Raw genomic sequence first — 10,739 nt, 5'->3', positions numbered from 1 at the left:
GCTTGACCTCAAGCCAGTGGCTAGAGGATGGTTGGAGCTTGTGCAACGCTCCATCATCCCTACTAGTAACTGGTCTGAAGTTACTATTGATTGAGCAATAGTGGTGCATTACATCATGCTCAGAAATGAGGTAGAGGTGCACGAGGTAATCCTTCAAGAAATATACAAGGTATCCATAAAAGCCTCTACCAAGGCAAGGCTAGCCTTCCCACACCTCATCCATTGCATGTGCAATTCAGTTGGAATTAACATCCTAGGTGATGCCCTCATTGAGAAGGATAAGCCCATCACGAAGATAAAGATGGAGAATGTTAGAGGGCCGGCGCAAGGACCCCAACAAGAGCCTGTGCAGCTGCCTCCATCAGAAATTCCTGAGATGCCTCAAGGGATGTATTTTCCTTCCCGTGACTATTAGGATTAACTAAATACCTCAATAGGGGATCTGAGCTCAAATGTGGAGCAGCTGAAGGTGGAGCACACTAAGCACGCCACCATTCTCCATAAGATGAGAGAAGATCAGAGAAGGCTGATCGAGGAACAGTTGAGACAAGGGCGTGACATAGAAGAGATCAAACACTCCATTGGATTCTCCAGGGGAAGCAGCACCTGCCGCCACTAAGGTTGTTGAGTCCCATTATATCGCTCAGTTTTATTTCCATTTTCATTGTACTTTTATTTATTTTCTATTTTCTTTTCTAAGTTCATGATCACGTTTAATAGTTTGTTCTTTTTTAGTTTATTTTCTTATTTTATTTTTGTTATAAGATATCCTCTATATCCTCACCATGCTTAGAAAGAAAAATTATTTGAAAAAGAAATAGTAAGAAGCATAAGCTTTAAGTATATCATGAGTTATTCCAATTAATTTGATGTGGTGGCCTTGCATCTTTTTTTCTGAATGTATGAATTAACTGTGCATGATTGATGTTGAAGTTGAGAATGTTGGCTCTTGAAGAATGATGAATTTAGAGAAGTTTTATTGCCTCTCTGAAAAATAAAAAAAAAATTTTGATTCTTAAAGCAAGAAAAAGCAACAGAAAAAGAAAAAGAAAAAAAAGAAAAAAAAGAAAAAAAAAGAATTATATGCTCATAAAAGAAAAATCAAAAGAGCAAGGATCCAAGGCTTTGAGCATCAATGGTTAGGAGGGTTAAAAATCAGCCTAAAAAGCTCAATTAAGTTGCTATCCCTAACTAAATGCTTGTGGTGTAAAGGTGTCAAGTGAAAAGCTTGAGACTGAGCAGTTAAAGTCGTGATCCAAAGCAAAAGAGTGCTTAAGAACTCTGGGTACCACTGAATAGGAATTTAAGAAAAGCTAAATTCGAATACAAAGGGTTCCCCCAGTTAAGTGCCGGTGACATATCCGGTGGTAATACGGGAAAACAAAATGCTTAGAGTCACGGCTAGGCTAAGAAAGGTGCAAAGCACCAAAAGAAGCTGTGTTCAAGAATCAAGAAGAGCTAAACTAAGAGAATCAATAACATCCTCCGGATTCTAGTTCCAAGAGGTGTCAATATTTCTGAATTTCAAAGGAAAATGAGATGCCAACACTGTTCAGAAGTAAAGAGCTATTAGCCCCACTCATCAATTGGAACTGAGCTTCATTGGAAAACTTCAAAACTTATTGTGTCTTTCTCTTCTTTTTAGTCCTATTTGTTTTTGGTTGCTTGAGGACAAGCAATAGTTTAAGTTTGGTGTTCTGATGAGCGGATATTTTATACGCTTTTTGATGCTATTTTTCTAGTGTTTTTAGTATATTTTATTAAGTTTTATTATGTTTTAGTAGGTTTTAATGCAAAATTTACTTTTTGGATACTACTTTGAGATTTTATATTTTTCTTATGATTTTAGGTAATTTTTGGGTGAATTCGGCAAGTTTTGGCAAAGTCTGATTCAGAGGCAAGGAAGGCATAGCAGATGTTGTTAGAATCTAAACTCTGTGCATTCAAATGAGCATTTCTGGAGCTACAGATTTCCATATGATGCGTTCTTAATGGCATGAGAAAGCTAACTTTCAGAACTTTCCAGAAATATATAATAGTCTATACTTGTTTTTGGATTGGATAGCCCAAAACGGGCGTTGAACGCCCAAACTACCCCATAGTGGGCGTTCAACGCCCCAAGAGGACCAAGGCCAGTGTTCAATGCCACCAAGGGAGCTCAGGGCAGCGTGGACAACCCTCTAACGGGCGTTCAACGCCCATTCCTCAAGTTAGATGCCAAGCTCAGCCCAAGACACTTACCTACGTGGGCCCAGAAGTGGATTTTCGCACCTTTCTGCTTAGTTTAGTTCACTTTTGTAATTTTTAATTATTAGTATTAGTATATATAAGGAAAGATCACCATTGTTTAGGATCTTCTCCATCACATTCGAATTGCACATGTTACTTTCTGTACATTATGAGCAACTAAACCTCCTAGGTTAAGGTTAGGAGCTCTGCTAATTCCTATGGATTAATGCAATTACTTTTCTACTTCAATCTATGTTTGATTCTATTCTATGATGCATTGTCGTTCTTCATCCTTATGAATCTCGATTCTACATCAGTTTCTTATGAGTCCTGACCTGGATAGTATTGAGCTACAACTTGAGAATTCATCACGGGTTCTAACAAGTTATCTGGGCTAATTGGGGTATGTGACATAAAACCTCGTTAGTCAGCGGTAATTGAGGTTCCTGTGGCTCTAAGGGCTAGAATCATAGAGCGTCAGTCTCTGATTCGGAAGGTCCGACCTGTTCTGTGGGGTTTTGAGTAGGATCATCAAGAGATTGAATTACGTGCGCTTCACCCTCTCCTAGATTAATCTAGTCCGTTTGGATGTTTTGTTTGGACCTGATGAGATTAATGACCACGATCAATGGCTTAATCACTTATAGCCTTGCTATTGAAGGAATTACTCAATATTGGAGTATTTAGTATGATGTGTTGATCCAGAAGAATCAGTATCTCTGAAGCCTTAACTAATCTATCATTACTGTCTTTACATCAACTCTTTATCGCTTTTGTTATTGCTTGTTTATGCACCTACAACAAACAACAACTATCTTTCTATTCACCTGACTAAGATCTGCAAGATAGCCACAACTTGCTCAATCCGGCAATCCTCGTGGGATTCGACCCTCACTCACCTGAGGTATTACTTGGACGACCTGGTGCACTTGCTAGTTCAGTTGTGCGAGTCCCAAATTCGCGCACTAAGTATCCTTTCGTTTGCTTTTGTGTTATTTCAATCTTATGTTCGTTTGATTTCATATCATTATTTTCCATTGATTTTCATAGTTTTCCTAGTTTTTCTGACGTTTTTAATCATGTATAGCACTTAGAACAGGAACAGTAAAACTTAAGCGAAAAAATAGCATGCCCTGGAGAGGACACGCTGTGAGAGCTAAACGCTAGGGAGGGCGTTTAGCGCCAAGGGAGGAGGATTTGGCTTGGAAATTTAACGTCCAAAAGGGAGCACCCAAAGCAAAATTTTTGCTCCTCCTAGGATGTTTACCACCTATAAATACCTCTTCATCCACTTTCACCACACCTCACACTACTCTCTCCTTCTTACTTACCACCATACACACTTCCTTTTCCCCTTTTTCCTTCCTCTTTCCAACCAAAGCCAAAGCCCTTCTCCCTTCTCTTGCATCTCTTTCTTTTATCTTCTTTTTCTTTTCTTATTTTCTATCTTTATTTTGCTCGGGGATGAGCAAAGCTTTTAAGTTTGCTGTTGGGCACTCCGCTTTTTCTCTCATTTTTTTTACTACCTCTATGGCACCCAAGAAGGGAGAATCCTCCTCAAGAAAGAGGAAGGAAAAGGCGCCTACTCCCGACCCATGGGACTTCACTCAGCTATCCTCTAAGACACATGAGGAGCATTTTTAAGAGGTAGTGCACCAGAAGAAGGTGATTTCTAAGGTCCGCTTAGATCAGAAGTCGGAGGAGTACCCAGAAATCCTATATCAAATTCTGAGACGGGGTTGAGAAGTTCTAGCCAACCCCATGACTAAGGTTAGAGTAGTAATGGTGCAGGAGTTCTACGCTAATGCTTGGGTGACATACAAGCATGTGAAAGGCGTGAACCCAGAGCCGAAGAATTGGCGCACCATGGTCAGAGGGCACATCATGGATTTAAGCCCGGAGAGTGTGAAGGTGGCGCTACAGTTACCACCATCCGGAGAGGACCCTCACTCATACACTCGGAGGTCAGCACTGACCAGCGGTTGGATCAGGTCCTTGAGGACATTTGCCTCCCCGGAGCTCAATGGAAGAGGGATTCTAAAGGCAAGCCGTACCAGCTGGATAGGCATGATCTCAAGCTAGTAGCTAGAGGATGGTTGGAGTTCATCCAATGCTCCATCACCCCTACTAGTAACCGTTCTAAGGTTACAATCGAGCGAGTAGTGATGATTCACTGTATTATGCTTAGCAATAAGGTGGAGGTGCACGAGGTGATCCCTCAGGAGTTTTACAGAATAGTTGACAAGTCCTGCACCACTGCAGGATTGGCTTTCTCTCATCTCATCTACCGCCTATATGTATTAGTTGTAGCCCACATTGATGGAGATACCCTAATCGGAGTTGAGAGATCGATCACAAAAAAGGGTATGGAGCAGGTTAGAGAGCTTGAGCATACACCGCGGCAGGAGCTAATTCCGTTGCCTCTATAAGATCTTCCAGGGTTGCCTCAGAGAGTTTACTTCCCTCTTCGTGACTATTGGGATTAGTTGACCACATTTATAGAGGAGCATACATCATCTGTGGATCAGCTGAGGATAGAGCATCAGGATCACGTTGCACTCCTCCACTAGATGATAGAGGAGCAGAGGAGGCAGAGGCGTGATATAGAGGAGCTTAAGTGCTCTAGAGGATTCCCCGGAGGGAGCAGCAGTCACCATCACTGAGGTGGTTGAGTTTCATTCTCCCTTCTTTTAGCTTATGTCTATTTTTTAGTATTTCATTTTATTTTCTGTTTTCTTTTCTAAGTTTGCATGATCATTATTAGGATTTTCCTACTTTCTAGTTTAGTATTTATTTTAGGGTTCTGTGTTTATTTTAAAAAGATGTCTTATGTATCACTTACTGATCTTAAACAAAAAATCAAAAGAAAAAGAAGTAGTAAAATACATGAGATTTTGAGTTATATATTGCGTGTTCTAGTACTTTAATGTGGTGGTACTATCTCTATTTCTGAATGTATGAATTAACTATGCATATTTGATATTGGAGTTGAGTATATTGGTTCTTGAGGAATAGAAACTTAGAGAAGTATTATGGATTCTTAAACTAAGAAAAACATTAATTCTTGAAGCAAAATAAACAGCAAAAAGAATTGAATATATATATATATATATATATATATATATATATAAAACGAAAAGGTCAAAGGCTTTGAGCATCAATGGTTAGGAGGGTCAAAACTGATCTAAAACTCAAAAGAGTGGTTTTTCCTAACCATATGTTTGTGGTGTGAAGGTGTCAAGTAACCCTTAAGACTAAACACTTAAATTCGTGACTCGTTGTTGTTACAGAGTATGCCTAAGGCTCTGAGCACCACTATCTGGGAGAAAAAGGAAGAGAAATTCGAACTCAAGGAGTTCCCCAGTTAAGTGCTTGTGGTGTTCTTGTTTCAAGAGTAACTTGAAGACAAAACACTTAGAGTCATGGCTAGGCTCAAGGTGCAAAGCACCAAAGAAAGAAGAGCTGTGTTCAAGAATGAATTAGAACCTAAAGAAGAGAATCTATAATATCATCCGAGTTCTAGTTCTGAAGGATACTTATATTTCTAAGCTACAAAGGGTAGTCAGATGCCGAAGCTATTCAGAATTGGAGTGTCAGAAGCCCCATTCAATAAATAGACTTGAGCTTAAGTGACAACTCAAAGTACTAAGCATTTTCTCTTCTTGCTCCTATATTGTTTTGGTTGCTTGAGGACAAGCAATAGTTTAAGTTTGATGTTATGATGCGTGAGCATCTTATACCCTTTTTCCTATCATTTTCTAGTTGTTTTTAGTTAGATTTTATTTAGTTTTACTTTATTTGAGTACAAAGATCCTTTTTGGATACTACTTTGAGTTGTTTCAGTATTTTCATGATTTCAGGTGAAATTCGGAGCAATTTGGCAGAGTCTGGAGTTAAAAGGAAGAAATGCTGGCAGCACTCTCCTTGGGCGCTAAATGCCCAACTGGTGTTTAGCACCAGTAGGGGACTCAGAGCTAGGAGTGCATGCTCCCCTTGGGGCGTTTAATGTTTAATCTGGCGTTAAATGCCAGCAGCTGTGCGAATTCACACTCATGTGGGCCTCTCAAGTGGATTTAACACTTATTAGTTTTATTTTATTTTCTTTTTATAATTTTTATTTACAAATAATATCTTTTAGGTTTAGGATTTATTATTTTATTTTATTTCTGTTTCAAATTAGGTTAGTATTTAAAGGAAAAGATCACTTGTAATTCAGATCTTCTTCCTTCTGCACTTTTTTCATAATCCTGTTTTTTCTGTAAGTCATGAGCAACAAAACCTCCTAGTTAAGGTTTGGAGCTCTATTTATTTCTATGGATTGACATTATTATTCTTCTATTTGAATTAATATTTTTATTCAATTCTAAGGATTGTTTTCGTTTTTAATCTTATGAACTGGAAGGAACGAAAGTATGACCCTTTTCTACATGAGTTCTTGTGATTCTCGAGAGAGTTACTCACTTGAACTACAGCTTGAAAACAAACTCCTCCTAAATTGCTAATTACACGAACTAATTGGGATATGTGACATAAAATCCTGTTAGTTTTGGGTAATTAGGGTTTTTGTAGTGTTAAACTAGTTTTCTGAACTTAACCCTCTAATCGGAATTAAGTGATCACGAGAGTAGCGGTTAATGAAGGTTAGAGGAGGCTAAATCACTAAGAGATTAGGGTTTAGACATTTACAGTTTGCCATAAAATGAATCATGCATTGTTAAAATGGTTGGTAATAAATTTTAATCCAGAAAGATAAACATCTCTGAAGCCTTAATTGTTTTCTCATATTGTTTTCACACCAAACCTTTTATTTGCTTTTCTTTATTTTCTTATTTACTCTTTTATGTGAACTGATTCACCAAACTCCTTTTTGATTCGCCTGACTAAGTCCAACCAGACAACTATTGTTTGCTCAGTCTGACAATTCTCGTGGGATCGACTCTCACTCACGGAGGTATTACTTGGATGACTCGATGCACTTGTCAGTTAAGCTGTGCGAGTTCTCAATTCGTGCACCAAGGGATGATAGAAATTGAGCTTGAAGATCTTTTTTCCAATTCTTGTGAATTGGGATTCGGGATTGATAACGTGACATTTAATCAACCTACATCTAGATTCATGAAATTGCGTGACTCTAAATTAGAGAACAAGCTTCATCTCTTCTCATGAGCAATTAGATCAAGAAATTGGTAATTGATCAAGTCAAGAGAGATTGAATTATCAAGAAATTGAAATTCAATCACTTATGATTTGCTAAGAGATCAATGATTGCATGATTGAAGTTGAGATGAAAACTATTTGATCTAGAAAATTCAATATCTCTGAACTCCAATGATCATCCTCCATTACTCTCTTATTCCCTTGCTTTAATTGCTTTCAATTAATATTCATTTACGTTGCTTCTTTTATATTCTTGCAATTTACAATTCTTGCAATTTATGTTCCAGTATTTACATTCTAGCAATTTATATTTATCTTCTTTACTTTTAAATCATTTATTACTTCCATTTACTTATTGCTCAAGTAATTTATATTTCATGTTTCTATTATCAATTGCTCATCATCAAATTATGAATTGTCTAACTAGAATACTCAATCAATCATTACTTGCTTAATTTCTCAATCCTCATGGAAATGATAACCCACTCTCTATGGTATTACTTGATGCAATCTGGTGCACTTGTCGGTAGTTAAGCAGAAATTGTAAAATTATTGTATATAATATTTTTTAGTAGGCAACTTGTATTTATTAGTGTATGACACTGTATAACCTTGTTAATTGCAGACAAAAGCAACTTTGGTGGATGACACTAGTGCAACAAAGGTGGTTTTGTTATGAACTTTTGTGAATTATTGGTTTTTCCCCCTTCAGCTGAATCTATATATATGTTATATTTGTATTTTCATTTCCAAGCAAAGGCAAAAGAGAATAAGAAAAAGATGTCGAAAGTGAGATCCTTGTCCAATTTAAAGCATGTTAAAGAGATTAATTTATTTCAATCTACACCCGAGAATTATGGACCTATAAATATAGGATTGGTATTAGTGACCCTAATGTTGCTCATTTTTTATGCTAAAATAGTTATTTATCTTGTGCAGGCTACTCAGCAAAAATTTTCCCACCTCCTGTTGGGTTTAGAATGAAACAACTCATTTTGAGACCTCTAATACCACCAACTCAGAACCCTTTAGAGCCACTTGGAACAGTCAGCTTAGGGACATCTGCAAGCTTGTTTATCTTCATGCCAGTACCTGATTTTAGGCCTCCAACTAACATTTGAGGAGATTCATTAATGGGTAAAAGCACCAAGTGAAGAGTCATATGTATTTTGTTGATCTATAAGTGAAGAGTCGTATGTATTTTATGAACTTAATTATCTTTTGGTTCATTAATAGTTGTAAACTTATGAGCTGGTATATAAGTTACAAAACCACCATATTAGAGTCATATGTATTTTGCTGCTACACAAACAATCTCATACTTCTTTGATTAATGGAAAATTCTTTGATTAATGGAAAATATATTTAGGATCTAACTTACAATAATTTCGTTACCAAATTTTTATATATTCATCCATCAAAAGATGTGATTACACATTTGTAATATAAATCTAATTTCTTTTAATACAATACGATTTCAGACTTAGGTAATATCAAATTCATTAGCATAAAATATGACCTTACATAGGTTTAGTTATATCTCAAAAGCATTATATAGCAACATAATTACCACAACAAATAAAAAATAAGGTCATATGATCTACTTAGGACATGTCCTAAAGGCTAATGCAATTAGGATACTAATTATAGCCAAAATTATAAGTTTAAAATATTTGTTATCATATCTACCACCTGGAGGTCTAATTTCATTCTGAATTTTCAAATTTAATTCCAAATCTAACTCTTTCACTCTATGATCTAGCTCCTTCAATCTTTATTCCATTAAAATAACATTCTTAGAAGTAATTTCTCATCAGTACTTTCTTTAACTAATATATCTAGCCACTTGAAATACTTGCAATGTGGGACTGGTGCCTGAAAATTAAAAATTTCAATTGTAAAAATATAAAAAATATATAAATTTTTTAGAAAGAAAAGATATACAAAAAAATCAACTTCATGCAAAAATTATAAATCATTACTTACATTATAATTAGGACTTTTCAGGAAGAACCTATCTGGGTTTAGTTTTGTGCAAGATTGAAAGATAATCGCATAGATGCTACAATGACTTCTTGAAGACATGAATTTCTTCTTTCTTGATTTTCCAACACCCCCAGAAGAAAAATGTAGCTCCTATTGTCTCTGTCAACACTATAATCACGCAGAGTCGAATCCTAATCCAAAATGTTTACCTTTAGTTCTCAAGAAAAACTTAAGAGTTACACTAATAGAATAAGTGTACAAATAGACATTCTTTGGATCAAACATTCTCAGGCTAAACCTTTGACTCAGAGTGACCTGCAGCCAAATCTCAAAACTTTATATATCATATCTTCAAGTCTTCTCAAGCTTAGTCTTAACTCAGATTGGATCGTAATCCAACCTAACAACCTTAGATATTCTTCTAACATTTTCAAGAAAGACTCAAGTTGGATACTCCACCAATCTAAAAATATAACCTTCTCAAGTTTATGAAGACTCAGATTGGCTCCTCACCAACCTTAGAATTTCAGATATTCTTACTGTAAGCTTTTTTAAAACTAGGCAGTAATTTAGATTGGATGCCCCGGCAATCTGAAAAACTTTAGATATTCGACTAACCATTTGAAACAAGACTCAGATTAGATACCCCACTAATATTCATTAGATATTCTTTCATCAAATCTTTTTAAATCAAGCTTTGACTCAGATTGAACAGCAACCCAACTTAAGAACTTAGATATTTCTTTGACCTTCTCTAGCAAAACTCAGATTGGCAAACCACTAACCTTAAAACGTTAGATATTTCTTTGACCTAGTTAAGACTTATATTGGCAACCCATAAACGTAGGGACCTTAAATATTCTTTCTTTAAGCCTTTTCAGGATTAGAGTTATTATCGAATCAATTTACAAAAAATATTCGTGAAGTACAAAGCGTCACAGTTTAACCAAGGGGTTTGAGAAATTCGAAAACTCAACAACTTAGTTCCCTAATATCTAATTCATGAATATTATCTAATAAACACCAAACATTTTCAGATATTTAAAATTATATATAATGTGTGTACTATATTGCAAATTGTTTTTCTTTTCTACGATGAGTAGGACTCACGGGGTGAAGAGAATGATAAAAAAATTTATAGTGAATACATCTTTTTTTAGTTCTTTTCTTCAACTCTTCATCACCTTATCAAGGTTTCAAAAGCTTGAATATATGGTTCTTATAGCATTGAAGAGCCTTGAAAACCCTCCCAATCACGATCACATTTTTTTAAGAAGGGTATAAAGAATGAGTATTTTATTTTTGTGTTAGTGCATTATCCTCTTGTGATAATTTTGTACTATGCTTCCAGTAGATGAGAGAAAAGT

The sequence above is a fragment of the Arachis ipaensis genome, chromosome B03, assembly GCF_000816755.2.
Source record: "Arachis ipaensis cultivar K30076 chromosome B03, Araip1.1, whole genome shotgun sequence".
NCBI classification, from domain to species: Eukaryota; Viridiplantae; Streptophyta; class Magnoliopsida; order Fabales; family Fabaceae; genus Arachis; species Arachis ipaensis.
This window is presented reverse-complemented; position numbering follows the sequence as displayed.